The sequence below is a fragment of the Rhea pennata genome, chromosome 15, assembly GCF_028389875.1.
Source record: "Rhea pennata isolate bPtePen1 chromosome 15, bPtePen1.pri, whole genome shotgun sequence".
Taxonomy (NCBI): Eukaryota; Metazoa; Chordata; class Aves; order Rheiformes; family Rheidae; genus Rhea; species Rhea pennata.
Genome location: NC_084677.1, coordinates 15,651,187 through 15,677,495, shown reverse-complemented (window position 1 = coordinate 15,677,495; position 26,309 = coordinate 15,651,187).

Genomic DNA, 26,309 nt, shown 5'->3' with positions numbered 1-26,309 from the left:
GGCTGCTCGCGATGAAGGAGCTCTGCAGACGTTAAGCTGCCGTGGCAGCACGAGCTCTGCAAACCCCTCGTCGCTACCGCGGCTGGAAGCACGGCCCGCGGTTCCTGGGGGCACGTAGTGGCGCCTGGAAGCATATTGCCATTAAATATTGAAGGGAAGGAGAACGATGGGACTGATGTGCTGGACCACAGCTGCGTGCATGCTACTAACAGCTGGGCAGCTCCGGCCTCTGGGTTTGCCTGTGCGGAAAAGCTGATCAATTCTGACCGCAGCAGCGTTAAAGGAAAAGCGCGTCTGGCTGGCTGTGTCTTGGGTTGCTGTTTCTAGGGAAGCTGGGCCACAGGCACTTGCAGCACCTGTTTTGGATTAAAAAAAAAAAATCCTCAAAATAAATGTGTGGGAAGAACAGTCTGGTGGGAAACGGTGCAGCTTCGTGTGCCCATGTGCTTAAAAGGGCTCACCCAGGTAAGTAAAGCGCTAGGGGATCACTCAAAGTCGATGCAGAATTGGTTTTAAACGGGTGAGCGTGGGCAGGAGGCTTAACGGGACCGCAGGAGAGCTCGCGTGCTGCGGTCCCTTGCTGGAGCGATCCTGGTCCTGCGCTGGGATTTGCTTTAAAGGCAATCACGGGATCCCTGGGGCTGCTTCCCCGTTCTTGTAGGGCTGATCAAAAGGGCGCTGAACAGAGACCCTCCCTCCATTCCTCCCCTGTGCTCACATGTAAGTTATGGATTTTATCGTGCCAATAACTTTTAACTGAACGCGTTTTTGGAAGAGGGAGGAAAGAGATAAGGACGGAGGAGGCTGAGGAGAGAATGTGCTTTTAGACTCCAGCTTATCGCTGGGGCTCGCTGCGTTGTTTCAGCATTAATAATCCGAGAGGAGGACGCGAGGGGGAAGTGGCTGGAAGGGCTTCGGTCCGTACGATATGCTGGTGGGGGGAGCCGCGGCGAAGGCGCACGCGGAGCAGCCCTCTTCCCATTTCGTACAGATCTCGTGCCCTCTGCCAGCTTATCTGCCGGCGAGGGGGTCCGTTAACCCGATTCTGCGCCGGGGGGGGGGGGGGGGGACTGAAAACGGAGGAGTGAAATAGTTGAGCAGTGAAGTAGGGCAGAGCCAAGCTGGGCAGGCTGAAAAAAAAATCTCCTGGAACCAGTTGGTTGGTTTCTGTGTCACTGTGTTACCCTGTTTTCTTGAATAACGACGGTGCAAAAGTAATAACTGTTTTTTTCCCTGCTTTCCCCACTGGTACCATGCAACAGATTACCTGCCTGGTCTCGGATGACGCTGTGATAGCTGTTCTCTTGGGTTTTATCCTCGGGTTTTTGCCCTGAAATATACAGCTGGTATTTGGGAAAATGCAGTCTTGAGCTCTAAAGGTGGGTCTGGGAGAGGAACCAGGAGGCACTTCTGCTTGCTGTGGGGAAGGAGGCGGCTGGGGAAGTGCCTAAAGTCAGATCGTGGTGATCCTGGATGTGTTTAAGGGAGACGAGAAGAAAATTAAATTGGGAAGGCTCCTGGTTTATCCCGTAAGCTTCACCCCTCCTCTCGTGCTGTCTCCTGACAGGGCTGGGCGACTGCAGAGCTGCGAAGATGCTTTCTTAATCCCCACCTGAGCTGCCAAAGAGCTCCTCCGGGCTCTAGCAGTGGCGCGTGGACCTGCAGGCTCCTGGATGTCAGCTCCTACTCCCTTCACTGTCCTCCAGGTTCAGTATCTGAATACCTAGAGTGGGGACCTGATGATGGACAACAAAGTTGTCCCTTTCCTTCCTTCCTCCATGTGAAGGAGAAAGGGGGAGCTTGCACGTGCACGTCTTGAGCGTTAATGATTGCCTTTGCCTGTGAAGTGTCACGCAGCGCCGTGGGCAGCAGCCTGTCTCCTTGCTGCCTCTGCACCTCTGTTTTTTTTGTTTTTGCCCAAGGTCTCGGTGGCTCGTGTTGCTTAGTGCTGCCTGGTTGCACTGAGCTTGCTGGGCTGCAAGTACCAGCTTGCTTGGAAAGCAGCAGGTTACCGCTAATACCGCAGATTTACAGCCTGCTTGTGTAGGGCGGAGAAAGGTCAGCGTGTGGGCTGAAGCGGTCAGCTCGGGTGAGATATGCACTTAAGGCTGGGAGAAGTCGTGGAGATCCAGCAAGGCAGATGAAAAAAAAAAAAAAAAAAAAAAAACGTAGGAGAGAAATATCTTTTAAAAACATCTTTAGCCATGGAAACAAGCTGGCTGGCGATCATAGTTAAGGGTTTGGGGAGGACATATTTAAATGGACCACATGATCCAGTTCTTCTCTCCTGTCTGGAGATCCAGTCCTGTTCTCTCTCTGTGGAGTCTCTTGCCTACTAGACGCTGAGAAGCAGCCGCTCCCATGTGCGAGTCGGGGCAGCGTAGCCTGCATCGCTGGGCCTTTGGATGGGAAGGGACGTGTGGGTGCCTTCTACCTTTACCAATGCTCATTTCTAGCAGCAGACTGAAGCTAACACGGTGGTGAGTAAGCACTGCAAGTCAAAATGGACCGCATGGACAAGCTCTGATGCTGATTTCTGAGCTTGTCCACCCGATCTGTTATTCCTGGACCTTATATTTTTGCCTCCCACAAGTTGCTGCTCTTCAGTATTCACTGTTTTGGGTGAGAGCAGCTAGGAGGAAGCAGATCTGCAGGGTACTGGCTCAAGCACTCAGCAGACCCTTGCTCTGAGCCTACAGCCATGAATGCTTGGTGGTCTTCCAGCTTGGGACGCTTTCTGAAAGGTTGCTAGGCCTAGGACAGCAGGAGGAGAGGCTTTCTCAGTCCTCAGAAGGATTTGGATGATGCTCTTTTTGATTAGGAGGTACTTTAGCAGTAGCACAGTGTCACCCCAACCTCAGGATGTGGCTGACAATTTCTGAGGTGCTAGCCCCATGCTTGGTGCTTCCCAGGCTTTAGAGATGGGCTCTCCCCATGGTGCTCATGAGAGAGGCAGAGGTGGAGCATGGTGCGTGAGTGAAAGACTGCAGAGTGAGTGAGGTTCCCAGATGGGCAAGGTGGCCTTAGTGCTAGTCTAGGTGAGGGAGATTGTTTCTCCTTATATGCATTGCTATTTCACTGTATCTATCTCTCTAAAAGGGGGAAATCATGCTGTTATCTAAGAGCCGAAGTTTTGGAGAGCAAAAGTGGGGCCCACCAAATGCAACAGGACCTCCACATCTGGTGCGGCTCACAGTGTTGCTGAAGTAACTGAGTACGATTTTCCAAGTGAAGGGCAATGCCTAGGGTGATACTGAAGAAGGAAGGAAGCAGGTATAGGGATGAGAAGGGGAAGGAGAGCTGTGTATGGGATGACAGGAGCTGAGGTCTGACTCTGATACTAGAATAAACGGAAAGTCTGGGCAGGGACCTGAAGAGAAGACCTGCTTTGGCACCTGCAGTTTGCATGAGGTTAGAGAGGGGTGAGCTGGGCTGGAAGGCGTAGCTGGGGAGCAGAAATGATGTTGTCAGGGCTGGGACAAGCCGTAGCTGAAACGCAAGCTGGTTGGCCGTTGTGTTGGAGGAACACCAGGGTTCAGACCCTGTGATCCAGCCCTTCGGGGGCTGTCCCTGTGGGACACGTGAAAGTTCTCTCAGTAGTGTGGGCTCTGGACATGCTGTCCTTTGAACAGGGCCTGTGGCCAGAGATTTGGAGTGAGGTGGTCCTGTAGTGCCATCCTACAGGTGTTCTGGGCAATGGCCCGTGGTGACCTTCCTGTTCTGGCTCGCATCGCAGTGGACTCCTGTCGTTGTCCTGTTCCCGTTTCATCGTGCTTGACTTTGCTTTCTGATGTGCTGCTGAAGCCCTGTGTGGAGAAGAGCGATAGAGCGAAGAAGAGGAAGATGAGATTTTTTCTTTCCCATGAAGCGCAGATGGATGGAGAGGTATTTCTGAACAAATAAGTCTCTCGGCCCTTGCTCCTAGATGCCGTGCTATCGCTGAGTAACATCACTGTCCTCTCTTCTTCCCCTGACAAGCACGAATTAAAAATACTACTAATAAAAACCCTTTTGCTTTCTTGAGGAGGAAAAAAGAAGCCTTGAAAATGCTAAAGGACATAAAGGGCATTTATGAAAGGGTTGGATGGTGGTTATTGCAGCAGGGGGAAAAACAACATTATTTCACTGTGCAGATAAAAGGAAGTGGAAAAGCAGCATATTTATAGCTAGGGAGCCTGGATTCCTTGTTAAGCCGCTATTATCAAATTAATGTCAAAATGCATCAAACAGGCACGAGTGTTCTGGGCCCCTTATGCAAAGTGCTTGCAAATTGGTTACAAATACATTTGTTTACAGGGTACGAGGCAGGAGCGAGCTAATTAGTCATTGTAGCAGGGTTGTTTTGTGTGTGTGGTTTTTCTTTTTTTTTCATTTTTTTGGCAATTACACAAACAAGCTGTTTTGAAGTATAAATACGCACTATGTTACAGCCCCTTTAAAGAGGAATCGAATCGAAATTGCAGGATGTGGAGGGCTTAAAGGGAGCCGTGTGGTGTGGAGCATCTTTGCCTCTCCTCCTCGGCCTCTGTGCGGACGTGTCGGCCCTCGCTGGGAGCTGGGCTCTGGGAAGTGGCGCAAAATCCTGGGTGAGTGTGTTGAGAGGAGGACTAGCACGTGGAAAGGAGGCAGCTTGCATTTTTGGGGTCCTCTTTGGGGGCTGATGAGCGCCCCTTGCGTGGGGGACGATGCTGGGGCATGGAAAGGGTTGGCTGCAGCTGATTCAGCCAGCTGAGCACTTCAGATGCCGCGGCCAGATCCCGTGTCGGGCTCTGAGCTGGCCTTTTGGTTACAGGATGTATTAATGTTTCAGCTCTTCCTGCGTCGTCTTGCCAGCAGCTTTGCTTTGAGTAGAAGCTGTGTGCAGCATGGGGTGACCCCATTGCTTCTGCCGTCCCATCAGCAGGGCCTCAGCACGGAGAGCCAGCACCCCATGCTGCATGGGGTCCTGTTTGGTTTTCCCTTGGTGTGCCTGCTGGAATTCACAGGAATTCAGCTTTCTGCTAAACGGCTTGGGATATTTTGGAGAACTTTGACTAGCAGTAGCAGCAGCTTCCAGCTCTGGTTATGAAGTAGCTGGTGTCCTGCTAGTGGGTACCAACCACGGCTTGGAGGGATGCTTGGACCTGAAGAGCATGCGATGAACTGGATGGGTGATGGCATCCCTTTTCCATGAAGAACGGGATCTGATCCTCAGCAGTGGGAATGATGTGGAGGGGAGATGGAAACCTCTGACTGCTCTGCATCTCAATGCATCCCATTTCGGGAGTAAACCATACCACACCTGGCACTCGGAGAAGCTGCTAACTGGATCTGCTCTGGTGGGAGATGATAAAGCCAAAGGGGTTTTACTACTACTATTATTTTTAAAACTTACTAGGAAAGAGAAAGGAGGGATAAAGAAACAAGTTGTTGCCCCTCTTGAGCCAAAGGCCCAGCGGTTCCTGGCAGAAGGCATGGAAACAGCCCCGTGACTGCTTCTCCATTTGGGTTCATTTCTGGTAAATTTGCCCTTCAGGCTGGAATATTCCCTTCGGACGGTGCTGGCTTGTGGCCTGGTGCCAGGTAGGTCCTGTGCTACCTCAGGTGCTGGGAACACGGGGTTTAACGCTGTCGTAAAACACTGCTGTAGTTTCCATTCCCTGGAGTGGGGCAGTGACCGTGCAGGATGGCCACGCTCAGCACAGCTTTCATAGAGGAGCTTCCCAGCCAGCAAAGGTTGGTTGATGTAGCTGGGTGTATCAGGTCCTGCTTTGGTGTGGCCAGGTCTGGGGGGCTTCTTGGGGTTCCTTCTGGGATTGGGGCTTTCTTGGAAGCACATGGACTTGGCCCAGCTGAAGGGTCACCAGCTGAGCTGAACAAACCATGTTTCTGGTGGCAGTGATAGTCGGAAGTGGGATGCAGAGGTGTTTCATGTCCCTGGCCTCCCAGCTCTTCCACGGTTTCCAGATGTTCAGTGCAGCACCTCGCCGAGCTCTTCAGTGGTTTGTAAATACCGCTGCCAAGAGCAGTGGGAGGGGGCAGGGGTTTCGCTGGCCTCTTGCAGAAGGTCTGACATCTGCACCGGGCTTTATTCTTTCAAGACTTAGAGTAAAATTTCTCTGCTCATAGGACCAGTGGCACCTTCAGTACCCAAGTGCCTTGTTACCACTTTTTCTTGTCCTGTTGACACTCGCAGGCCCATTTGCCATGGGGAAGGTGACTGATCCCATCACAATCGCAATGCAAGATTTTGAAGGCTCTTCCCATTTCCAGCATAATCCTGTCCCTGCCCTACAGCCTCTGCAGGAGCACGACTCAGCCGGTCAACAAATGTGCAAGCAGCCTACTGCAATCAGGCTTTAACTAGGCGCCAGTCGTTTTAATCAGAATGTGTCTCTCTCCATTTCTGGCAAGGTTAAGGCTCTGATTTGACTGTCATCTCCCGTTATTGCAGACGACCGTGTCAGGGGACTGGATCCAGCTCTGTCCTGAGCAGTCAGGTGTTTCACGCCTGCTTCTCCTGCGCAGAGCAGTGCCAGTGTCTCCCTGCTCTCTTGGCTGGGAGCACTCTTCAAATTCCCACCGTCTTTAAGTTATGCTGATTTGTAACCTCCCTGGGCCAGTGCTGATCCTTAGCTGGACAAGTTCTTTTGCCCTTCCCGACGTTTTACTGTTTCATCCTAGCCAAAGCTGGCTGCACGCTGAGGCCGCGGAAGAGGGAGCCGTGGGACCGCAGGCCATGGTGAGCACGATCGCTACCTCCTGCTCTCGGTGCAGGATGCCTTCTTTGGTGCAAACACCCAGCGAAGCCTTGCTTCACCCCCAGCACGCGCTTCCAGGGGCCGAAGCGGGCTGCTGGCCCCCAGCAGGGGCGGCTGCGGTTGGAAAGGGGCAGGAACGCGCCGGTGCTATGGTGACGAGCCCGCTAGCAGGACCTGAGCGGAATAGCACCCGGGGAACGAGCACCGGCGGGGAGGCGGCGTGGCGGAGGAGGTGAATTCTCACCGCTTCCTGATGAAATCCGAGGTTTTGTTGGGATGGGGATGCCGGGGAAGGCGGCTCCAGGCGGCAGGAGCTGCGGTGGTTAACGCGTCCCCCTCGGTGGGGACGGGGTGACAGGACAGGGCAGAGACAGGCACTTGCTTTTTCTTCTTTTTTTTTTCTTTCTTTCTTTTTTCTTTTTCTTTAACAGCGACTTCCAGGCTGCCTTTGGAGCCGAAGTCCTTCCTCCTGCGGGCTCCAAGCTGTTCCGCGAGCAGATGCGCAGGGAGCGGGTTTGGGGCACCCCGGGCCGGGCTCCTCCGCCGCTGCCTCTTCCCCTCCCCACGGGGACGGCAACGCTGCCCTGCGTTGGGTCCCCCGCGGGCGGCCCGGCGGCCGGGAGCAGCGGCCGGGGCCCCCGTCCTCCCCGCAAGCACGACGTTCCTGGAGGACGGAGGTGCCTGAGATTCCTCCAGCTCGTGCAGGAAATCTCGCGGTTGCGGTGAGCGGCGGGGTTAGAGCAAGGCCCCGCCGTTTGCCTGGGCTTTGCAGCTGGCGTGGCTCAGCCGCGCGTGCCGAGCGCGGCCCCGTGCTCGGCCCGCGGAGACGTCGGGACGCGAGCGCGCACATGAGCGGCGTCTCCCAGCACGGAGCCAGGCGAGTGGGAATGCCGGCAGGTGCCGGAGAGATGGAGTGAAACCGGACGCGCTCCAGGTGTCCTGCCCGGCCGAGGTCCCGCAGTTTTCCTGGCTTGTGCCTCCAGCAAGGAGGAGCGTGCAGGGCGCCGGGGGGTTTGCTCGGGAGCTTCCCGCGCTCCGTGTTGGTGCCTTGCAGGGAAAGGCGCGAGCGCCAAGGCCGTCCTCTTGCAGGCAGGCGCTGCTGGTGGCTTTGGTGGGGGGAACCTCTGCCAGGACGAATGCGGGAGCATCCTCAGAGCCCTCATTCCAGCTCCGAGGGAGCATCTGGCAAACCGTCGGAGCCAGACCCGCCGCATTCCTCTGTTATTTATTGCTGGCGGAGTGCAGCGGCAGCGCATTCTTTGCGCGCCGGCCTCGGTGCCGCGGGGCAGCTCGCCTCGTGGCTGCGCGCGGGGAGCTGCTCTCCATCCCTGTCTTCCTGGGCCATCCTGGTGGCCCATTGGAGCCCCAGGGATCCTTGTGTGGTGCCCAGGATGGGGTGTCCATGGGGCAGATCACCTCTGGGAAGGGGCCAGGTTGGGTTGCTCCGTGAGCAGTGGAGTTACTGCAAGTTGTAACGCTGCTTCACCCTTGGGTCCTGCCGATCAGTGTTGGGGCCAGCGTCCCCGACATCTGGCACCCTTCACAAGCACAATGCCAGAGCAAAAAATGACCTAATGGGCAGGGTCCTGAAAAAGATGTTCAGACCTGGGGCTCTGAGATGGTGCTGCAGCTCCAACAGGTACTGGGAACCCCCCTGTGCAATGGGAGCCTTGCAGAGAGGATGAAGAGTCACCTAAACCAGGTGGAGAGGAGATGAATCCTGTCTGGGTAATGATGGAAGAGGAGTCAGTAATAAGAAGGACATGAGTGAGCCTGGGACTGGGCAAGCCCTGTTCTACATGGGACAGAGAAAGGAGTAGTGGCTGGAAATGGTGATCCATCACATTTCTCTTGCTGTTAGAAAAGCCACCTCCTCTCTGGAAGGTCCTATTGAGGCCTCCTGGTGGCCATGGGTTGGCGATGTGCTTTGGGCAATTCTTGCCCTGGCCTTCCAGCTTTGTCAGCAGTGGATGCTTAGGACACTGAGATTTGGACATCCAGCCAGCTCAGTGGGGTGCGATCTCAGGAACCGGTGCCTGTCATGTGGGATGACACACCAGGAAAGATGGATGCCCAGCTTGTGTGTGTGCATCAGGAAGTACCCTGGGGCCAGGGAATACAGCCAAGGCCATGGACAACAGGAGCAAGCAGGCGCTGGAGAGACCAGACCCAATGACCCATGTGGTAGCTGGGGAGACGCTTGATGTGAACTGACTGGTGGGTCAGCAATGTCCCCTCCTGGTCGCTGGCTCCCCTTTTTGGTAGCTTTGATGCTGGAGGGTGCAAGTCCCCACGACGTACCAGTAGGATGAGGCGTGAAGGAAGTTCTTGTCTTCCTGGGCCCCTGAAAACGGGGTTTGGGACTTGCTGGCCTTGGTGGGAGTGCGAACTGGACAGCAGAGGTCTGGGAGCTGGATCTGGGCAGGTTGCTCAGCCTCTCTGCTCCTGGCCGGTAACGCTCAGCTCCCAGGGCTCTTGCAATACGTCCTGCACGGTGGAAGTCGCGAACAGGAGGTGCCATGAGAGGGGAGCGCTATTTCCCGGCTGGACTCCAGCACTGTGTCACTTAACGGCGATTGCGTTGTGGTTTGGATGGAAAAGAGACACCGTTTGTTTGAAGGTTGTTTTGCACTTGCCTAGCCCGGTTCTTCTGAAGAAACGGAGGTCCGTCGCTCGCGTCCGTCCCGTCTCTCCGTTCCTCGTGTGACGAGCAGGCCACAGAGCTGAGCTGGGACACGGCCAACCGGGGACAGCAGCTGGGATCGGTCCTAAAGTCCCAGCTCCTCCTCCCTGGCGTGCTGAAAACGGCTTAAAAACCCCAAACCTGAGCCCTGGGGCCCTTCCCCACGCCCGGGAGCAAGCCCGGGGGACGCGAGACCGCTGGCGACGGCCCAGGAGCCGGGGAAGAGCCGCGCAGAGCAGGGCGAGCCGGGCCTCGCTGCGGGGTAAGAGCCTCCCTGGGGCTCCCTCCGCCTTTGGGCCGGCTCTCCAGCCGCCTGGGAAGCGGCCTGCGCCCGTGCAGGTGGGCGCTGCGTCCCTTCCTCGGCCTGGCCCCGTGCCCCTGTCTGCAAATCAGCATGTCCCTGGGGGTCGCTTTTTTAATGCGTAACTGGCAATTCAAAGGAAAATTGAAGAAATGATGATGATGATGATGATGATGATTACAGCTGGAGGAAACGTTCCTTTTTGTGCAACGAAACGTCAGTCAGGGAAGAGTCATGCAAATTTCTTTCACCCGCTCTGTTGATCCTGAGCCCGTAGCAGCGCGCTCGGGGAGGGGACCGGTTTGCTTCACGTAGGACGCGTTGGCCAGCGGCGGTCCGCAGAGGACACGAGTTCACCGGAGTCCCCGGCGCGAGAGGCGACAGCGCCGCGGGAGCGGGACGGGGCCAGGTCGGCGCCTCCGAGGCAGCACCGATCCTGCCCCGGGGTGTCTCTCCCCCCCCCCGGCCAGACCAGCTTTATTCCCGATGAACCTCCCAACGGGGGAGTTTGCTGGTGGGGAAGTTTGCAGCAAACCCAAAACTCCAGGGACGTTTGGGGGCTCTAGGCTGGAGCCGGAGCCGTGCGCCTTTGCGCCAGCACCCAGCTCTGCTGCCTCCTCTCCCTGCGGCCGTGCCCGCCGCCGCTGCCTGCAGGCCCCGGTGCGGCTCTGGGCCCCTTGCACGCTACGGATGCATAATGACATCGCATCTTCCCGAAGCACGAGCTCGTCTTGATGATTTTCTCTTTTTTTCCCCTGTAATTTCAGGTATCGCCTCTTTTTTTCCCCTGAGCTCTTCCCGAGCTCGGGAGCGACTTGTCTGAATAATTTAACTCAAAATTCTGAATCACAAATAAATACGGGATAATTGCTAACAGCTCTCAGACGACGCGCTGCCAGAGGAAGGCTAAACTCGTAGTGAATAATTTATCCACTATGAATTATTCGCTCGGCTCTGTTACGGAAGAAAAGCTTCTTCCCAACCTTTGCCTGCCAAAGGGCCTGTCTGGGAGTGACTTTCCTGGAGCTGACTCAGCCGTTTGCACGTGGCTCCCCGGGGGCTCCAGGCACCAGAGGCCCAATCCTGCCCGCGCTCGGGCTGGGCGGAGGCAGATGGAGTTGCTCGTCCATCTAAACAGCTTTGGGGTGAAGCTTGATGAGATTCGGGTGTTCCGGGTATCCAGGCAGCTCCTCCCTGGACCGTGGAGGAAAAGCCTGGGAAAATATCAAGATATGGAGGGGGAAAAGCCCCTGCCTCATCTCTGCAGTGCTGCAGCACCTTGTAGGCTGCCGCGATCGCTGCTCCTAGCGTTCGTTTCCGCTTGCCGGGGCGGGTTTGGTTTGAGCCTGCGCCCCGGTGCCGGCGCGCCCCTGCCCGCCCGGGGCTCTGGCACCTGCCGGCTCCGTTCTGGCCGAGGCGTCGAGGTCTCCTCCCGCGCTGAGCCCCTCTGGACGGGGGGAGGCGGCGGCGGCGGCCGGCTGCAGCCCCGCGGCTCGGGGAGCCCTCTGCACCACGCTTTCAGCGCGAGCAGCCCGGCCGGGGCAGGGTGCTGCTCTGAGCAAGCTTCTCCCGCCGGGGCAGCGCTGTCGGCTGCTCCGTGGCTCCCAAAGCTTTGGGATCGGCCTTTGGGGCGGGAATGGACACGTGCACCAGCCTTGCACCCGCGTGGTCCCGGGATTGCAAAAACACATCCGTCCTTGCGCCGTGTCTTAAGCCGGACGTCATCCAAGCAACGCGTGCCAGAGCTGATGCAGCTGGGGATCCCAGCTCGCTCCCCCTCGCCGTCCGCCAGCCCCGCCGTGAGGCGCAGCCGGTCCGGGGCTCCGCGGGCCTGGGCTCGCCCCAGGCCGTGGCGGCAGGAGGGGAGCGCTGGAAACGGGGGGTTCCTGCGGGACGCTCGCTCTATTAAGCGGAGTAACGCTGCGAAGCGATACGTAAGAGTCTCGCAGCGCGCTTTGCAACGGCTCGAGTCGCTGCCGATTTGTTTTCCAGGTGTTTAGCATGGTGGGGGAAACTTTCTTTGCTTTTTAACCCTGGAGCAGCGAATTTAGGGCGTTTCAAAGACAACTCCGAGCTGAACCAGTTTCTGGAAGGTCGCTACTTTCCTGCACGGCGTATTTTTGCTTCGCCCCTTTCTGCTGGTGCTCGTTCCCCTCCCAAGCCAAAAGCGCCCTGCAGCAAAGCAAATCCGCTCGGACGCCAGCGTCCTCCGGAGGGACTCGGCCCCTTTCCAGCTCGGTAGAGCGACGCCGCTCCTCTCCCTTCGCCGTTCCTCCTCTCCGGTCCCGAGAGCTCGTTGCCGGCGGGGTCGGCGTCTCCCCGGCAGGACGGCGAGGAAAGGGCCTGTCCGAGCGGGGCGAGCGCCCTTAGGGGAGCGATGGAGGCCGGGGCGGCCGTGCCGGGGCGAGGGGCTGCCCTCGAGGCGCGGGAAGGATTTCGGCGAGCGCCGCGCGCTCTGGATGAACGGCCCTTTCCCCGCGCCTTTCCCCAAAAAGCCGGCTCCTAATGCAAACGTTTCTTTGGCGCGGGGGGCCGGGGCCGAGCGGCGGGGGCTCGGCAGGGCTTTCCGGGCCGGAGCCCAGCAGATGTCACTGCAGCCCGTGCATGGGACGGGACGGGATGGGATGGGATGGGACGGGACGGGCTGGTGGGGACGCGGCCTGCGCCCTCGGGAAGGACCGGGATCATTGCTGGCGGCAGAGGGGCTCCTGCCCCTTGGAGGACCCGGGTGGCTCTGGCTGGAGAAAGAGGCGATGTCCCCAGGTTGTGCCGTCCTGTCCCGCCCCTCGGCCCGGACAAACGCTCCGTGCTAAGACGGCCGCCCGCGGCGCCGAGCTGCTGCCCTTGCAGAAGCCGCGTTCCCACCGCCGCGCGGGCCCGGGGCCCCGAGCAGCCTGGCTGCCGGCGCCCTCCCGGGGTCGCCCGCACCCTGTCCGCCCGAGCAGGCGGCGCGGTGCTGCCCCTCGGCGTCGGGATCCAGCTAACAGAGCCGCATCGGTTCCCCCGGCACCCGAGTACCCTCCTCCTTCCTCCTCCTCCTCCTCCTCCTCGTCCTCCGCGGCGCGTGCGCGGGCTCCTGCTTCCCCGCACCCTTCGCTGCGCCGCGGGGCAGAAGCGCTGACTCCAGGTGCTTCCCTGAACGAGAACCTTCCGCAGGTGTCGCCGGTTTATTTTCGTATAGGAAGACAACTCAAGGGCTGGTTTGTGGTTATTATTAAGGAGCTTCTGTAGCCCGTGTTTGCAACGGGAGCTGTTTGGCCGGCGGGAGCGCAGCCCCGGCCCTCCGCAGCCGGGTTGTGGGGCTGGAAGAAGGCCGTCGCGGCTCCGTGCTCGGCCGGGCTGGCTTCCAGCTCCGGGCGCTGCTCCGGTCTCCTCGTTCCCAATCGGCTCAACGGCTGCGCGGCGACGGGAGCAAACGGCAACGGCGGGGGCTGCGCCGAAGGCCGCTCCGCCGCCGCGGCCTGTTTCCGTGTCTTGTGCTCCTGCAAGAGGGAAACCCCGGAAATCTCCGGGCCCCCGTTTCTTTGCTTTTTTCCCCTTGTTGCATGCAGCGAGCTGAGTGCCAGCTCTGCACGAAGCGACCCGGCGCCTTCTCCCCACCTCCCCGAGGCCTGGAGGGAGCAAAAGCTCGCTGCGACTGGTAGCGCGCTGAAACGGAGGGGAACAGCAGAGCCCCGTGGCTCTTCCTCCCCTTGCCCCCGCGCCTTTCTCCTCCTCCTCCGTCCGCAGGGGAAGCGGAGCGAGGCGGGAAGTAGGGCGAAGAGGAGGAGGAGGACCCTCGAAGGCGGAAAGAAATCCCCCGGCAGCTCTTAAGGGAGGAAGAGAGGGAACAAGATGGGAGGAGAAGTTGAGAGCAGCGTCGCCTGCAGCCGGGAGGTAGCTGGTGCTTGCAGAGAGCGTGCACGTGTGCGCGCGAGCGTGTGCATGTGTGCACACGAGCGCGTGCGTGTGCATGGATCGGGCTTCGGCGGCGGGGAGCTGTGCCATCCCCCCCGCCACCCTCAAACCTGCCGGGGCTCCCTCGCCTCCATCCCGACCCGCTGGGGATTCGGGTTGAATTATTCGCTCCTCCGCAGGCGGGCGGCCGCGGGCTGCTGCACCGACGCTCTCGTCGAAACGCACACCGCGGCGTCCCCGAGCCCCTTGGGGGGCTCGACGGGGACCCCGAGAGCAGTCGGTAACCGGCCTCAACCCTCCTCTGCGCCGCTCCCGGCTCGGAGGGGTTAAAAAGAAACCACGTGCGGCTGCCGGAGGGCGGGCAGGGAGCAGCTCCCTCCATCCCTCCGGGAAGAAATAATAAAATCGGGACGGTGTCGTAAGGGGAATTGCAGTTTGTTTTGTTCACGGAAGGGAGGGGGGGGAAGAAGCTCACGTGGGGCAGGGTCGGGCCGAGGCGCTCGGGTTCGCGTCCCGCTCGTCTGGCGGGACGAAGCGCTGATGGCGGAGAGGCGAAATTCGGGCTGGGTTAGAGCCCGGGAGAGACCCTCGCCCCAGCCTGGCTCCCCCGAGCCGCGCCGCTCCGGGGGAAGGGGAGGGGGTTAGGAGGACGCTTCTCCCCATATGGTGCGCGTTACGAGCTCCTTTCTAGTTGTAAAGGTTAACGTAAAGCCTTTCCCGCCTCCCCCCCCCCCCCCCCCGTCCCTCTTCCATTGACAAGCGACCGTCCGGGCTGAAGGCGGCCCAGCTCCGCCGCGGAGCGTTTCCCCGGGCCGTGGTCTGCTTTCCCGGTGCCCCGCGGCTCACGTGCGCTCGGCAGTTCGGCCTGCGAACATCCCCCCCCCCCCCCCCAGTATTCACGACCCGCAGCTGGATTAACACGGGTTTTCTCTTGGCTTTCTGATTCGGTCGTTTGTTTGTTTCGGTGTAAGGGCGGTTTCTTGCCTGTACATAAGTTAGGGTGTGAAGGGATTCCCCCCCCCCACCTCGCTTCGTAGCGGGGTATTAACGACCAGCAAAACCCGCCTTGGCTGGCGACGCCAGCGGCAGCCCCGCAGAGCAGCCCCCGGCGCTGCCCGGCATCCCCCGGCGCTGCCCGGCATCCCTCGCTCCCCCGCTCCCTGGGGCGCGAAACCGCGATGCGAGCCGTGCCCCGGGGCGCTGGGCAGGTTTAGTTTCGGAAGGACGTACAGCTGGCGAGAGCCCGCTTGTCTTTCTGCGATTTCTTTTTTCCAAAAAAAAAAAGCAGGTTTGCTTTTTGCAAAAGCTCTGCATGGTCGGAATGTTTCCGTTCCTATAGGAATCCATGGACTGAGAGGACCCGGGGGCAGAGGAGCCCCCGAGGCGGTGCCGGGGGGCACGCGCCCTCGCCCGGCCCGCAGCACGCTCCGGGGTGCTTTGCAATTTGTTTGTGTTTTTTTTTTTTACTGCTGTTTTTTTTACAGCAGTCGGCGCCTCCCGCGGGGCGAAGCGTTGGAGCGGGAGCAGCCCTTCGCCAGGAGCACAGAGAGTGAGAACATGCAAATTTGTCCCAAAGATACGGATCAGCTGCCAGTCCAAGGAGTTATTAAAAGCAGTTTCTAACCGAGTTAAAATCCTCGTTTAGGACGAGGTTCAAACGCCGCCTTGGGAAGCTTTCCGCCGCCTCCAGGAGCCGTTGGACGCCGTCGCTGGGGGCTGGCGCCAGCTTACGTGCTCGCCACGTGTCCCTGTGCCGGCGGCAGCACGGAAACCGCTTTTCGCCACTTTTATTTATTGGGCGTCCCGCGGTGGTTGAACCAAGGCTCGTGTGGAGGCACCGGCGGAGAAAAAAGAAAAAAAAAGAAAGAAAGAAAAAAAAAAAAATCCCCACTCTGGTTTCATCCCTGATCTTGCACGGCGTGCCCGTGCTTTCCCCCCTCTAACCCTGCCCGTGGGCCCGGAGCAGCTCCCCGGGGCTTTGCGCGGCGCGGCCCGGCCGGGGCCTCGGGAGCAGCGGCGCGGCGGCAGGGAGGCGGCGGGCGCCCCGCGGGCCGCCGCGGAGCGGAGGTTCGTCGCCGGCCTCCGCTCGGAAAGCCGCTCTCGGCCTTTTCTCGTTCCTTCTAGATTCGAGGCAGCTTCCAAATTCCTGTGCAACCAAATCCTCGCTGGAGCTGCCAGCAAGCGCGGCCAGGACCGAGTACGTGCTCGTTCCACCCCCCACCCCCCCGACAAACCCCGCACCGGCGCTGCCGGCGGGTGCCGGCGGGTCCAGGAGCTCTCGGCCGCCCCGAGCCCTCCCAGGGGCAAGCGCGTCCCCTCCGGCCGGGCCGAGGCCGCCCCGTGGCGGGGAAGCGGCGATGCCGACGGCCGTGCCGCTTCGCCGCGGCCCCCTCCCCTTCCTGCTCCGGTTTTGCCCCCCCTTCCTGGACAGGAGGAGGTGCCGAGGGCGCCCGGGGCCGCCCGGCGTGCGAGGCGCTCCACCGCTCACGTTTGGGGGGGTTTTATTATTATTATTATTTTTTTTTCCCCGCCGTTTGCTCCCTTTCCAGCAGCCCGCGGCGTCGGTCTCCGCTGGAAACAGCCGAGTCAGGCTCACGCTGCTCGGCAGCGATTGCTGCTGTTTTTAAACCCAAAAAATCCCCCCTTGGTTCCCTAAACTTTAACCGCCCGCCCTTCCCGTAACCCCGCTGCTTTCCCAGCGCGTGGAAGCACGTTGGCTTTATCTGCTCCCGAGCAGGATTTATTATCCCCAGGACTTCCTGCGCTTTCTTTCAACATGCTCTTTTTCTTCTTGCGAACGATAAATCAAAACTGTTTGTTTCGATTTTTTTTTTTTTCCCTTAATTTCTCCCCCCGCTGCCGCCTCCCTGTGCCGGGACCGCGCGCCCGGGGACGCCCGCTCGGAGCCGGCTCCTTCCCCCCTTCTGGGGTGAGCCACAAAAAGAAAGGGAGGAAAAGCGAGCTCGGCCGGGCCGGGTTTCGAGCGCGGCTTTGCACCAAGGCCCGGGCCCGGGGCAGGTACCGGGAGCCCCGGGAACCGGGAAAATCCTGCTCCGAGCCGCTCCGGACTAAACACCGCTCCCAGCCTCTGAACGTGGCCGGAGGCCCCGACCCTCGCGGAGGGTTTTTTTTAATTTATTATTATTTTTTTTAATCTTGCCCCGCTCGACCTGCACCCGATTTTCCTGCCTTTTTGCATTGGGAAAAGCCAGGGCCAGGCGGGCGGCCGCGGTGCACGGCGCTGCACGCGCCGCGTCTCCTGGGGCTCCGGGGCCGCCTGAGCCGCTCTTTCCACCGGTGACTCACGGAAAAAAAAAAAAAACCCTTGTTTTGCAGCAGCCGCTCTGCATGCCGGGTGTTTCTGCCTTCGTGCCTGGCTCTCCGCTTTTTTCTTTCTTTTTTTTTTTTTTTTTTAAGGACTTTGGTATGAAAACATCTGGGATCCTGACCTCCCCGCAGCGCCTCTCCTCACCTGAAGGCGTTTCCCCCCCCCCCGCCCCGCCGCTGCCTGCAGCAGCCGCGGCGCGGCGCGAACCGGGGGCCGCTCCGTTTGCGGGCGTATTTGCGGTTTTCCTTTGGGCGCCGCGACGCGTGCCGCCAGCTTTCCCGCGGGGCTTTTCGTTCTTCCACATCCCCCCACCCCCCTCGCCTCCATCTCCCGCCGACCCCTCCGGGGCTCTCTGGAAAGCACATTTTTTTTTTTTTATGGTTTAGTTTGGAAGCAGGGATGGAAAATTATTTCCAAACCCCAAATTAGAAACAGAATAATAATAAAGCGCCTTGTTTTGGAGGGGGCGGCATGTGTGTCATCCCGCAGCAATGAGAAGCTCGTGCTGAAGAGCAGCAAAGGGAGCTGAGAGTTACTTTTTTCCCGCTACCCCTAGGACGGTCCCCTCATTTCGGGCCCCCTCGTCCATCCGTGCGCTCTGGCTTCCCGCTGGCCTGCAGACCGGGAAGGCATCGCCCGCAGCCCCCCGGGGAAAAGCAACGCGTGTGAAGCGACTGCAGCTCTCCGGAGCATCAGCTCGCCGGGCGGAGGTTGGCGACGGCCCCTCGGGGCTCCCGAAGCTGAGACAGCTCTAAAAGCCGAATCCGCCCCATGCTGCTCGCCTGCTCTGTGCACTTACACGTGTTTGTGCGTGTGCATGCACGTATAGGTGTGCGAGTGCGTGCATGCATGTGCCTGCGTGTGTGTGCACTTATATGTATGCGTGTGCATGCACATAAATGTGTGCGAGCACATGCGTGCATATGCCTGCGTGTGTGTGTGTGCACATATACGTGTTTGCGCGCGTGCACGTGCGTGTGCGTGCACGTAGATGTGTGCGAGTGCGTGCACGCACGTGTGGGCGCCCAGGCAGCGGCCGCCCCCTACTCGGATGCTGCAGTCGCCCCGTTCATCCCGGCATCTCCGGGCCCGGAGGCCTTCGGGCTGCCCCTCCGCGGGCCTCGGGGCAGCCCCCCCGGGGCGCTTCCCGCGGGTCTGCACGGAGCTAGTCACCGCAATTTAATACGACACTTATTGTATGTTAAATATCAACAGTTTATAGGAAACATGTGTCCCGGGGATTAACGGCCGTGTAAGAGATAAAGCAGGGAGTTAAGCCGCCGAGCAGCGGGTTTCAAACAACCCAGCGCTGGTGCAGGGTGCAATACTGGGGGGGGGGGGGGGCTCTGAGTGGATTGGGGAAGGCGAAAGTGTGCATTTGGGATGGTTTTGGTGGCGCGGGGAGGGGGGGAGGCGGCGCCCGTGCTCGCCACGCTGCCGCTTTTCCCGCTCCGGGGCGGCGGGCGGGCGGGCGGGCGGGATGCGGCACCCCGGCCCCTTCTGCGCCCGGCTCCTCCGCTCTTTCCCCCTTTTCATCCAGGCTCCTGTTTCTCCCCTTTCAACGCAAACGTTTTGGCTAATTAGCAAAATGTGTCAAAGAAAATGATTAATGTCCCGGGAGGAGATTCAGGAGCCTTTGTGCCGGCAGGGCCCGACTTCTGCGCTTAAAGGTTTTATTAAAAGATAAGGGAGCCCGCGACGGGCAAGCGCAGTAAATTTGTGTTCGGGGCTGCTGGAGGGGGACACGGAGCCGGCGGGGACGGGGCTGCGCTGAGCCCGTGTTTGGCTGCGAACGGTGCGTTTCCCGGCCTCCGCGCGTGCCCATAACCGTGGCGTCTGGCCTGGGCGGTTATGAACTCGAACCCCCCTGAATGCCTCCTTTATTCCTGCGGCAGCAGGTAATTTAATCTCGTCGGCCGGGGCAGGTTATGAATGTTTCTGTGTTTGAGGAAAACGGAGGATTTTCTCCGCGCTGAGGGCTGGAGAAAGGAGGTTGGAGCCCTCCTGCCGCGGCCCGCACTGGGGACCTGGAAATGGGCCTGGCTGCTCCAGCCCTCCCTCCTCCTTCTCCTCCGTCCCCTCTATCCCTTGGTCCCCTCCATCCCTGCCATCTCCTGCATCCCTCAGCCCCCTCCACCCCCGCAATCTCCTCCATCCCTCCATCTCCTCCATCTATTCCATCTGTCCATCCCATCCATCCTTCAGTTCCTTCCATGCTCTCTATCCCCTCCATCCCATCCATCTTCTTCATCCCTTCCATCTCCTGAATCCCCTCTATCTTCTCCATGACTCCATCCCCTGGTCCCCTCCAACCCTTCCATCACCTCCATTCCTCCATCTTCTCCATTCCTCTATCCCCTCCTTCCCTCCAATCCCTCCACTCCCCCAGTCTCCTCCATCCCTCCATCTCCTCCATCCGTCCCCTCCATCCCCTCTATCTCTCCATCTGTCCATCCCATCCGTCCTTCAGTTCCTTCCATCCTCTCGATCCCTTCCATCCCATCCATCTCCTCCATCCCTTCCATCTCCTGAATTCCCTCCATCTTCTGCATGCCTCCATCCACCGGTCCCCTCCATCCCTTCCATCACCTCCATTCCTCCATCTTCTCCATTCCTCCATCTCCTCCATCCCCTCCACCTCCTCGTCCCTCTCCAGGGCCCTGGTGGCGCCGGCCCCACTCCCAGCGCAGGAGCCTGCTCAGCCTGGGGGGCGCTGGGAGCTTTCCGTCCTGCGGGGGCAAGGCGGCGCGGCGGGGCGGGCGTCCGCGCCGGGCCACCACCGCATCCCTCCCTCCTCCTCCCACAAATTTAATTAAAAGTCACGCAGATTCCTTTGAAAGAAAATGTCATCCGTCGACGCAATTACGCTTTAACTAACCAAAGCTGTTACAGTTCCTATATATATTGGAATCAGGCTGTCGTTATTAGTTCTAAGTAAGTAATTTATTCCCATTATTGTGTTCAAATTACAGGACATCACCCCCTGGGGAAATAATCCTGTTATTTGAAATGCTACAGGAAAAAAAAAAAAAAAAAAAGGAATTTGCACGGACAACAGCGGATTCCTAACGGAGCCTAACAACGCGCCCGGGCTCCGAGGGCGGCATCACTCGCCTCCGGCAGGGAAACGCGAAGGCGCTTTCTGCCCTTCTCCACCTCCTCCCGCGCCGACCGAGGGGAAAAGGATTCCTGCTCTCCCTCATTTACCGCGGAAATCGGAATAAACCTGCTGGGATTTGGCCCTTGGGGGCGGGCGGCGGTGGGGGGGGCATCTTCCCCCCCACACACGTCTCGGGGCAGTGCCTGCGCAGAGGAACACCCCCCTTCCCCCCACCCCCATTTTCCAGGGATTTCGGTGCCTTTGCGGCCCGCTCGGGTTTCCGCGGGAGCCGGGCAGCAGGAAAAGAGCTGCGGCGTCTCCGGGACCGCCGGTCGCCCGCCGGGGAATCTCCAGGGATGCCGAAGGACAGCGCGTCTCGGGGACACCCGAACGCGAGCAGCTCGTTTGGACCACGGGGGAAAAGAAAAAAAAAGGGGGGGGGGAAGGAAAGAAAAAGCCAGGAAAAGAAAAGAAGGGAAAAGAGGAGGAATACACTCGTAACCTGATTACACCCGCCGGCTGTGCGTGCAAAATCACAACGCGGCTCTGTAATTAAATCTCGCCTTCGCCCTCCCGCCGAGCTCCTTCCTCCACCAGGCAGGGTCCAAATCCCGTCGCTTGGGCATCAAATTCCCGCTCCGGCGAGAAGGGACTTTCCTGTCTCGGGTGCCCGTGGGGTTCCCACCCATTTGTCACCTCTCCTGGGTTGGGTTTTTTTTTTTTTTCCCCCTTTCCGCTGCTGAATCCCGCGGGATCTTGCTTCCCTCCCTGCGGGATTTGGGATTTGCAGGGATTTGGGAGCAAGGCAGAGCGCGCAGGGGCTCTGCGCCGGAATTCAGATTCTGCTCCAGTAAAGCCGGGGACGTTTCGGTTTAACGGCAATTAACAGCTGCTAAAACAGGCGAAAGCTCTCCCAGACTAACACCCAGCGCCGCCAGCGCCTTTCGCGGAGGGATTCGAAAACACATCCGTTGGAGTCAATTTTAAGCCGCGACAGCGTGCCCTGGGGAGGGACGGTCACCCCCGGGAGCGGCGGCGGGTGCTGGCGGCCCCGGAGCCCCTGCCACGGGGGAAAAAAACCCTGATTTTCCCAATTAAAGCCCCGCGGGCTTTAATGCGGTGGGAAAGCAGGAGAGCTGCAGCGGGGTGACCAACCTCCGGCGGGACCTCTGCGCGGGGCGGGGGGCGGCCGCCCGGTCCCCCTCCGGAGCAAGTCCTCTTTCTCCGAGAGATATTGCAGATCTGGATTTTCCAGTTCCTGGTGGGCTCTGCTTGCTTAAATCGGAAGCAGACAGGAGAGGTGAATTTTAAGAAGGGCAGAGCAAAGGCACGCGACCGCGCAGTCCACTTCCAAACTTGGCTCCCTGGATCTCCCGCGGAGCAAACGCTTCGGGAGCTTCAACCCGCCACTTTTAATCTCTCCTTAACGTGCCCCGCGATTCCTTCCCCCTGTCCGGACGGCAGGAGCGGTGGCGAATATTTTCCGTTGGAGGATGTTTTGCACGCGTATGAAAGCACCCGCAACCCTTGCGGGCCGCGATGCGGCGGAGCGTTTAAGCCAAGGGGATCTATTTTATCCCAGCTCTCCAAACGCTCCCCCCTCTCGCTCTCGCACCCAGGAGCGCATTTCTGACCTAACTGACACTGCAAGGGAAAAATACCCAATTCACCGCGGCGATGTAGAAATCTTCGCCATCCGGAGCGCTGCCAGCAGTCCCATTCGACTGGACGTACGATCGGTTTAAACTTACGTACGCAAAGCCGCAGCACCGGGAAGTTAGACGGGGACTGCGGATTTGGAGGGATTTTTCTCTCCCCCCGCCCCCCTGCCACGCGCCTGCCGAGGTCTCTGCTAAACCACATCTTTTTCGCAGAAAGGTGTAACTGCCTTTTCCTCATATTACGCCCGATTTAGAAGCCAGCCCATAGCCCAAAAATGCAAGCGGTAATTATAGCTTTGGGATTTGTAGCTATCTATGGGCTGCGCAATCCATTGCCTTCCTGGTTTTTTTTATTATTATTATTATATTTTTTTCCCCTGATCTTGGGTGAAAAAAAAGTGTATTATTGGGTAAAAGGAAAAAAAAAAAAAAAAACCAAAACAAACAACGCTAATGTAGCCAGCACCCTGCCCGGCTGTGACAAAGCCCCTCGCCACAGGCTCCTCGGCGGATGCGAGCGGTCCAGCGCTTGCCTGGGAAGGTGAGACTGGACGTGAGGTGGATGGATGCAGGGACAACTTCTGCAGCAGGCTGGGGCTGGCTTTCCCCTCTCCACAGACGGCGGAAAATTAATAAAATAAAACAAAAAGAGAATGGCGTTCGAATGCCCGAGCGAGGCTTAGGAGAGTAACACAGCTTCAAATCCTACGTTGCAAAATGTGTTTATTATTTAAGCGGACGAGGCCGTGGGCTGGTGCTGTCCACATCGGGGGGGTGCCGGGGTGCAGGGCCTGGGCCCGGTGCCGGGGGGGTCCCGCTCGGCGTGGGGGGAGCGAGCGCACACAGGGCAGAGGGGGAAAGAAGGGCGTTTTTGTGCATAAACATCAGCCCTGCCTGGGCACAGCTGGCTGACGGCGCAATAGAGGAAAAAAAAAATCAAATCACACTTTTATTTTTACTCGACAAACGTGCTGCTGTTTAGGAAGTGTTTTGCTTTGCAAACCCCGGAGCTGCCGGGAAGCCTTGGGGTGCGGGCAGGGGGCCGTAGCTCCTGCAAACGGGGAGGAACGCGCCCCCCTCGCCGCGCTCGGCCCCCCGCCAGCCCCCAGCCCCACCGGCTCCGGCCCCCCTTCCCCGCGCGCCGCCTTCCCCGCGCAAAGCCGGCAGCCAGGCTGAGCGCTGGGTTTATAATCAGCCAGGATTTATGGAGAAAAACGAAATCCCAAGCTGTTCTGGTCATTAATCAGGAATTCTTCGCCCTGTTCCCAAGCTGTTTGCCGGGGATCTCTTTACCGGGACCCCCCAGCCCGGAGCCCCCCGCCCCGCGGGCGCACGTCGGGTGCCAGGTTTTTCCTTGCAGACTGGGGGGGGGGGAGCTGCCTACCTCGGGCGGGCGGGGTGGGGGAGAGAGCCCGAATTAACCCCCCCCCCCAATTTGTCTGATCGTCATCAAAATGAATCAAAATCGGCCCTGTCCGGCGCCCCCTCTGCCCCCCCCCGGCCTGGGCGCTGGGTCTCTCCTCACCCGCCCCATCAGGGGGTTATCGGCGGTGGAGGCGGGGGGGAACCAAGGCAACCGCCTCAGGACAAAGATCCCCACGCTTTGGGATCCTCACTGTTAGGATTTTAATGTGATTTACGCCTGGTTTTCTAAATCAAGTCACCGACTGCACACTTTAAAGACAGCTCGCCCGCTCCCAAGCACCCCGAAACCGCGCAGTAAGCGCGGTAAAAACGCACGGCGGACCGCAGGCGCGGCCCCCTCCGCCCGCGGAGCCGCGAGCGCAGAGCGCTCTTATGTGTGCGTGGGCCGGGGGGGCAGAGGGGGCTCCGGGGGGGGGGGAGAGCGGGCGCCTCCGCCCGCGGATGGACCGGCGTGGGGCTGCAGCACGGCCCGCTCCCAGCACACGCACCGCACACGCGCTCTTTGCGCCCCTCGGAGCGCGGAGCAGAGGGTTGCGACCCCCCCCCCCCCCGAACCCCCGCCGCCCGCCCCGTCCTACCTGGAGCCCCCGAGCGCCGCGGCCGCGCGGCTCTGCCCGCCGCGGGGCCGGGGCAGCGCTCCGCACCGCGCCCCGCACCGCGCCCCCCTCTGCGCGGGGCCGGGGGAGACCTTCGTGTCCCAACAGAAAGGAAAAGGAAAAAAAAAGGGGAGGGGGGAAAGAGGAAAAACAAAACGAGAGGGGAAAAGCAGGATAAAAAGGGAGGGGGGGCAGGGGAGCCCTCCCGGGCCGGCCGCACCGTGGGAACCGGCCGCCGCGCCCGCGGCAGCCCCCCCGACGGGGGGGGAGGGGGCGCTGCTTTCTGCACCCCCCTCGTCCCCCACTCCCCCCAAAAATAAAAAATAAATAGGAGCCGGCCTCTTTGGAGAGGGCGGCGGCGAGGGACTGCCGGCTCCGCGGCGAAAGCTTTGCAGGGGAAACGTGAGCCCGATGCCCCTCGTCCGGGAGGGGACGGGGGGCGCGGGGGGGACGGGGACGGGGGTCCCGCCTGGGAAACAATAGGGGGGAAATAATACCCTGCACGCGGAGCGACGGCGCCGTGCGCGCAGCCGCCGCGGCTTCCCGGCCGGAGGCAGGAAAAAATAAAAACCTATTAAAAATATATGTATTTTCCCCCAAATATATATATATATTTATGTGTGTGGGGGGGAGGGGATTGCTGCCGAGGAAGGGCAGCCCCGTCCTTTGCAGCAGCGCTTCCCCAGCCCTTCTACAAGATGGCTCCCAGCCGGGCTGCGCCTGCAGCGAGGAGGAGGAGGAGGAGGAGGAGGAGGAGGAGGAAGGGCCGGAGCCGCTGCGCGCCGCCGGCGCGGGGAATCGCGCGCGGCGCTGCCCGCCCCGGGGGGGCCGGGCCGGGGCGGACACGGCCCCCCGCGCCCCGTTGGCACGGCTCGGCCGAGTAGGCAGGGGTTTTATTAGCAAACCGGGTGATTTATGGCATGCATACCCCACCGTCGCAATTACAGCGGCGCGTAGGAGCCGGGTGTGAAAACATTAAACATTTATAAAATATGCTTTTAAAGCCACATAAAAGCGATTAAGCCATTAATATATATATATTTTTCCCACTCTCCTCCTTCTTCCCCCCCCCCCCCCCCCAACTTGGTCTACTGAAGAAGGTAGAAAGGAAAAACCAACGCAGCCCCGCTGGAAGCTGCGCAGCGCCCGTACCGCGCTCCGCCGCCGCCGCGTTTGCGCTCCGAGCCGCGCGTAAATACACCCCGAAATACCCCAACCGCGCGTCTTACGTGCAAACCCTGCACGCTGCATTTGGGTTAAAAAAAAAAAGCGCCGCGGGAAACGCGCGAGTTTTTTTATTATTATTATTGTTATTTTTCGAGGAAAGCAGCGGCGGCCTCGCTGCCTGCAAGCAGGGTGGGGGGGCGCGGCGCGGCCGCCCACGCGTGGGGCCGCGGCGCCTCGGGGTGTTTCCCCCGTCCTCGCCGGGGGGCAGCCTGGAAACCGCCCTGGGCGGCCGCGGGCGGCTTGAAACTCTCCTGCGGGCGGCGCTGGGGAGAATCGACTTTATTATTATTATTTTTTTTAATTTAGACTGGGATTAAATTAGATTTCCCCTCCCCCCCGACTCTATAAAACCTGATTTTTTTAATTAAAAAGGGGGGGAAGGGACAGGGCGGTGAGTTTGGAGGCTCTTTGGGGGACTTTGGGGGGGGGTTAACTAAACGGGGAGGGTGGGCGGCAGAGGCGGCGCTGCGGAGCCGGGCGGCCCCGGCGCGGTGCTCGGCGCTGCACGCGCGGCTCAGGCTGCCGTGGGGGCTGGATTTTGGGGGGGGGGGGGAGGGGGGAGGGCGCAGAGCCGCGCTGGGAAGCGGCGACAGCGGGTTGTTTGGGGGGCGGGTGAGTGTGGGGGGGCCGCTATTCGGGGGCGGCGGCGGGCGGCGCACCCCCGGGGCGGCCCTGAATGGCCGCTTTGTCCGCGGTCGGGCCGTGGGAGAGGAGCCGCCTGGGCTTTCCGCCCCCTCCTCCTCTCCGCCCCGATTTGGGAAGTGTTTTGCAAAGGGCTGGAGAAGAAGGGCCGGAGGGCGGGGGGATTTGGCAAAGGGAGGGGGGGAGAAGGATTAAAAAAATAAAATGAATTTAAAAAAAGAAAGGAAGGGAGGTGACTGCGGCGCTCTGCTCCCTCGCCGCCGCCTTTCCACGGGCAGCTTCCCAGAAAATGGGGAACTTGACAGCATTCTCACTAAATAGAGCGAAATGAAAAGAAGCGAATCGCAGCTACAACCATCTTCTATTTTGATCACTCGGCCCCGGCCGGGGGGAGGGACGGCGGCGGGGGGGGGGGGGGGAGGGGCAGGGCGCGCGCGCGCGCCCGCGCGAGGAGGGAGTGTGTGTGTGGGGGGGAGCGGGGAGCCTGGAAACCGGCCGCGAGAAATTCTCACCGGCGGCGCGGCCCATTCAAGCGCCGCGGCGGCTCTGTGTGTGTGTGTGTGTGTTGGGGGGGGAGGGAGGACGGGGGGAGCCTGGAAACGGCCGCGGCGCGCGGGCCCGCGTGGCCGCGGCGGGGGCGGGGGGCGCCTGTTTACCCGCCGCCGAGTGGCAGCGCGGGCGGCCAATAGGCGGCGCGCGGGGGGCGGCG